Raw genomic sequence first — 6,467 nt, 5'->3', positions numbered from 1 at the left:
TGTCCTCCAATCTGCTATATATCATCTTATTTCTAATATATATGTCCTCAACTCGTCTTGTGCATCTATCAAATCGTCTCCCCACGAGGTCATACTCTCTATGCAAGGTCAATAGCTTAGCTGGTATCATGCTGATATCTCGCTCTATACCCTACAACCTGGCATTCCTAGCATGTTCTTGATTGCTCCCTGGCTAATGAAGCCATCATCATCTGACTTATGTGCTGCAATGTCCCATTGGTCTTTGTTAGACTTGCAAACAACTAGCTCATAATACATCAGATGTTGGCTCTGGCTATGTAGGATGTGGAATGGGATCATCTACCTCTTAGCCCAGGGTATACTGCTGCATGCATTGCTATCTGATATAACGCCATTTCTTGGCAGTGACAATGCATTAGTTAAGACTAAATTTTTTGCTGATAACTTCCTCAGCAAAAATTTGATACCTAACTCATGACATAGACTAGAAAAGATCAAGGCATATCTGGGGTTTGGATTTGTCGGCACAAAACATATAAGATTGTAAATCAGAGATCCCAAGTCAATCTTAAAGCCCTGTGTGAGATAATATGGTAGAATGGCTTTGGGATGACTGATAGTGTTGTGGTGTGAGCTTGGATTGATGGTGTGAATGATGAATTTATATGGGATTACAAGAAAGTCTATCAAATGTCTGTATTCAAATTAATTGTTTAGGAGAGGCCATGCGTTGTCTCTCCCATATAGCATATGTGCGGTGGCTGACATATCTGGATGTATTGATACTTGAACTATATTGTTCCTATTCAGTTCGTAATAAGGATTAATCACTTCTTGCAAAAAACTTATACATTTGTCTAGGACCCATGTCTAGTCCATATGTTCGATCCCCGAAAGTGTTTAATTATGCATTGAAGTTAGAGGAGAATTCCTACACCAAAGTAGGGTAAACCTTTAGAGGCTCACCTACTACTTTTTTCCATCCCGTTAAACAAATCAATTGGGTCGTCTCAAATCCCAGTCTTCCACCACTTGTTCTTATGGTCAGACTTTCCATCTTGAAACTACATTCTCAAATCTAGCCTTGTGCTCAGGTGTTCGAAATCGTTGCATACTCCAGTCATCAAGTTGGGTACGAGCTATGCTAGAAGATCTCGTAACCTTTTCTTTGCTCTTTAATGTAGATGAAGTATTATTTCTCTTTGGAACATAAGGGGCCAAAGGCTGAAAATTGTGTTCCCCCAAATTTCATGCAATTTATGTAAAAGTTGGTAATGCAATCATGTAAGAGTCCTAATACATGTATAGTCTAAGTGTCATATGGGAATCATGCTAAAATTTGAACCAAATTCCACTTGAACAATTTATCGAACACTTTACATGATAGATTTCGAAAAGGATGTAAAATCTTCACTTAACCTATGTTAAATCCACAAAAAATTCACAACTCCATGATCTACCTATGCTCGCACTCCAAAAACACTTGATAACCCTAACAATTTGCAAGAATTTAAGAAAAATAGCAAAAATTTGAAAATTTCAAAGTTTAGACATCTTACCCTTGTTTTCTTGAAATTTTGTGGATATAAGTGTAAAATAGTTGATGAATGTTGGATTGTGATAAATCTTCAATACCTATGTGAATTTTGGAAGAATTTGGTGAGAAATATCGAACATTTGAGAAAAAAAGAGAGAAGGGATGTCAATTTTTAGTATCTGTATATATATATATATATGTATGTCGGGTGGGTTTTAAAACCCATCCAATGCTCAGCCAAGTGAGCTCGTGGCTTGGGCTCATTAGTCCTTGTTTTGTTTTGGGTACAAGGTCACAAGTCAATGCATGCACATTGGCTATTAGTTCTCCTTAACTGAAATTTAACTTTTCGAACTCTTTTGTCATCCCCAAACTTTAATTTTCAGGCAAAACATGTACAAAAAGCCAAAATGTGATGAAAAATGTAAATTATTTGACACTCATCCGTTCTTTTAGAAATAACCTTTTGGTATAATTTTTCCCAAATTCTTTTTTTACTCCAAAAATATTTTTTTCACTCTAAATCACTTGTACATGTTTAGAACACCCCTAAAATCATACAAACACATATGACACTTATATGAATGCAAGAATTATCCTGAAAACCTAGTTGGTGAATGAAGATAACTTATTCAATCTAAAGCACAAAAAACATGAAAAATCATAAACTAATGCAAAAAAAAAAAAAAAAAGAATTAATAAAAGGGAGGATAATTAGGTATCTCCCAACGAGTGCTTGTTTATAGTCTACAACTCAACTTTATTGTTCAGGCTATTTTGGTTTTTCAAGTGCCAAGATTGTATTCTTATTGGAGTAGTCACCTCCCTATTAAGTTTTCAATCGTTGTCCATTGATTTTAAACATGCGTTGATGATCTTGATATACCACCTCAACTATGCCATATGTGTGTAAAGCTACAACTGCGAATAGACCTGACCACCTTGATTTTAGCTTGCTTGGAAAGAGCTTGAGGTGAGAAATAAATATCAAAACCTATTGACCAACCTCGAACACTTTTTCTTTAATGTGCCTCTCATGCTATCTTTTAGTTTTCGCCTTATATAACTTTGCATTCTCATAAGAGACCAATCTAAACTCATCAAGCTCTTTCAGTTGAAGGATCTTTTTCCTGGCTGGCTTTATATCAAAATTTATCACTGAGCTGCCTGATATGTCTTGTTCTCAAGTTCAATTGGTAGGTGACATGCTTTCCCAAAAACCAACTGATATAGAGACGTGCACATATGTGTTCTGAATGCAGAGCGATACGCCCAAAATGTATCATCCAACTTCGTTAACCAATCCGTGCATGGTGCATTGATTGTTGGCTTTAGAATCTTTTTAACTCCCTGTTGGATATCTCAACTTGCCCACTAGTATGTGGATGATAAAGTATTGCAACTGATGCTTGACCTTATATTTTGTCAATAAAGCTGAAAATAGATAGTTACAGAAGTGTTTTCTGCCATCACTAATATAGCCCGCGAAGTTCCATACCTCGAGAAGATATTTCTTAAGAATTGAGTCACAACCTGATGAGTGATTTACACTCATTATATTATGTCATTAATTTCATGATTTTGTTATCTTGGAGAGTATTTTAGAAGTGCTAACAAGTGATTTTAGTGTTGTTTTGTAGATTGATGAAAGTGGAGAAAACAAGAGCTAAAAGAGGCCAAAGGAAGAAAATAGGCAAAAGTTAGCGAAATTGGATGAAATGACCAAAATGTAAGAGATCCAAAGTTCGAGGACTAAAATGCAATTAATCAAAAGTCGTGTTGAAACTCACGATGAAGATCCGAGAGCGTTAGGAGTCAATTGGATGAAGGAAGGTGTCAAAAGGGATCAAATTTAGTCAAAATATGATCACAAATTATTTTCCAACCGAAAAGTTACGCGCCGGAGTTTTGGTCTCACATTGAGACCTATTTTTGACATAACAAACGATCAAATTGGGAAATAATATTTGAAGAAAATTTATAGTCCTTTTGAGTTACCTTTTCAAAGCATCTTGAATCATTTCAATCGGACATCGGATGAAGAAGTTATGGTAAAAATACTAAAGGAGGCAAAAACTGCCTTTTCCACCCGAAGTGGGCGCCATGCTGAAAACAACAGTGAATGTGACGCCGTGATGGGCGCCATGGTGCCGCATGTGCGGAAAAATAGGATTTTATATTTTTGGAATCTTTTTTTGGCCCAACTCAACCCTAATTCCTCCAATAACTTCAAGATACTATAAATACCATTTGAAAAACCCTATTTTGAAGAGAAATGGAAGGGGGCAAAATTGAAGAATTCAACCACATAATTTGAAGGAGGCAAAAATTAAAGACATCAAAATGAAGGAGGAACAACATCAAGGAAGAAGATTGAAGATCTATCCAAAAGACTAGTTTTTTCTATCCTTTTCCTTATGTTGTTTATTAAAATTTGAATGATTTTCATTTGTTACACCATGAATTAAGCACTTTATCTAGGGGTTTGATGTAGTTGAATCAAAATTATGGTTTGATGATTTTATAATTATTTCCTTGATTTTCCTGCATATATTTCATATTAATAAATATTTTGTTAATGAAAAGATATGATATGACATATATGGTCATCCGGTACAAATGATATGATATGATATGAGCTCTTATTGGTTATAAAGAAATGATATGACAGTACGATTTATTTTGATAAATGAAGGATAAATATTCTTCAGGATTGTTCTAATATTCATATCCTATTGAGTATTTCCCATACTCACCCATTTTTCCCACCTTACAGATTAGTATGGGTCGTGTCGGAGTGCGACGGTTCAATATTGTGGTCGTGCCTCGTTTCATGGGACAAAAATCTAATTTTGCATGTAACTTTGTTTATTTTAATTTAGTTGCCATAGATATTTATTTACAATTAAATTATCGTGCCTGTTTATTTTTATATGGACATGTTTAAATTTGCACTTTTAAATTAAATTGTTAGACTTCTTAAGTTGTATTTTAAATTAGTGGAAACAAAATTTTACATGCAATTAATGGTGTAGAGTAAAAAAAGGGGTGTAAAATGTGCATGTATGATTTTTATTGCATGTATAAAGATTACTTTGGGAAATTGACCAGGAACGGGTCACAAAAAAAGAAAAAAAAAAAGGAAATGTAAGTTGACTTTAGAATTTCTCACCAAATCATTGCTCATGAGAATTTGATAGGAGTTGATGCTGATTTTTTTTTTCATTTAATTGGTGCGCGTTAGTTTCATTTACTTGCACGATTATATGGAATAATTTAGCATTAAAGTTGAATTATATATAAAATCTAAATATTATATGTTAATTATATTTTATTTAAGGGATAACATTATTATAAATCCATATTTTTATTTTTTAGAAACTTTTGGTAGCGACTTAAATTCTATAAAAAGGTTCAGGGCACTACAATTTGGTATCAGAGCATAGCTATATCACCATTACAAAAACTTAAGCATAATATGTTAGGCTTGGAACTAGTATGTAACGGATGTCTTACTATTAAATTCCTTTAGAAAATGACACCATCATCTACCCACATGAATTTGGTGCGTGAGCTATAGCGAGCGGTACAAGAATTGAGCATATAGAGTCAAGCACCGCCACCACAGTATGCATCGCCACAACAAAATGCACCTCCATTTGTCCTAGGAGCCGTCTCAGTGGTTGAGAGTTTCGTAGGTACAAGCCTCTGACTTTTGATGGTGGTTTCAACCCATTAGTTGTTGAGAAGTAGATTAGAGGTCTGGAGTGAATCTTTCGATACATTGCTTGTATGGATGCACAGAAAGTGCTATTTGCAAAATTCATGTTTGTGAGAGTAGCTACCTGCTGGTGGGAATTTGTCTCACGCATTAGGATGGGAAAGCAGCAACGTTTTCTACAGGCTTTAAGAGACTTCAAGGAATCAGAGTTTTTGCAGCTCGGGTAAGAAGATATGTCGCTTACTGATTACAAAAGGCATTTGAGTAGCTATCAAGATATGCCCGTATTTGGTGGATACCGAAGTTAAGAAGATTATGAGGTTCGAAAATGGACTATGCTCAGAGATCGACATGATCATTATGTTCCATCGTTTTACCTCATATCGTGAAATGTTGGAGAGGGCTCATGCTATTTTATATCAGAGGACCATATTTGAACAATATACCCAGCAAAGCAAGGAGTCGTTGGAAAAAAAGTGGACTGATCAGAGCAAGAATAGACGTAACTACAGAATAAAAGGCTAAGCATAGGAGTTCATATTGGTGGGACGAGTGTGAGTATTATACCTTGTCCTAAGTGTAATTAACTCCACAGGGGTGAATGCTTACTCGGGAAGAACATGTATTTCCGGTGTGGTAAGTCGGGACTCATTACTCTCAACTGTACAGAGCCTCCAAAAAAGAAAGATAATGATCAAGACAAGAACAAAAAAGGAAAGGCTTGAGTTTTTGCATTGAATTGGCATGAGGCAAAGCAGGATCCAAACGTTATAGCAGATATTTATTATTATTATTATTATTATTATTATTATTATTATTATTATTATTATTATTATTATTATTTTAAAATATCTACTTATGTTCTTTTCGAGGACTACATATTGTTTTATCTCTGTCCCTTGGTCACTACTTTAACATTATAATTGCGAAAATAAGTATTTTGTTATTATCTGATGTACTTGCTTACGTGCTTTTTGTCGCTGGAGTTACAAATTTTTTTATCTATGCATCCTTCACCACTAGGTCTAACTTTACATGTGTGAGAACGAATAATGAATTAGAGGTTAGCATCCGTTTATAAGAACTTGTCGTACAAATCAGATGTCAAAGGCTATAAAGTTAGAGATTGATGAGAAAATATTACAGACAGTCTTATACCTTTTGGAGATGAAAGATTTCAATGTTATTTTAGGCATGGATTGGTTGAGACTTAATTATGCGATCATT

This window comes from Olea europaea, unplaced genomic scaffold (assembly GCF_002742605.1).
Source record: "Olea europaea var. sylvestris unplaced genomic scaffold, O_europaea_v1 scaffold2408, whole genome shotgun sequence".
Taxonomy (NCBI): domain Eukaryota; kingdom Viridiplantae; phylum Streptophyta; class Magnoliopsida; order Lamiales; family Oleaceae; genus Olea; species Olea europaea.
The sequence above is the reverse complement of the archived record's forward strand: the minus strand, read 5'-3'. Positions refer to the sequence as shown.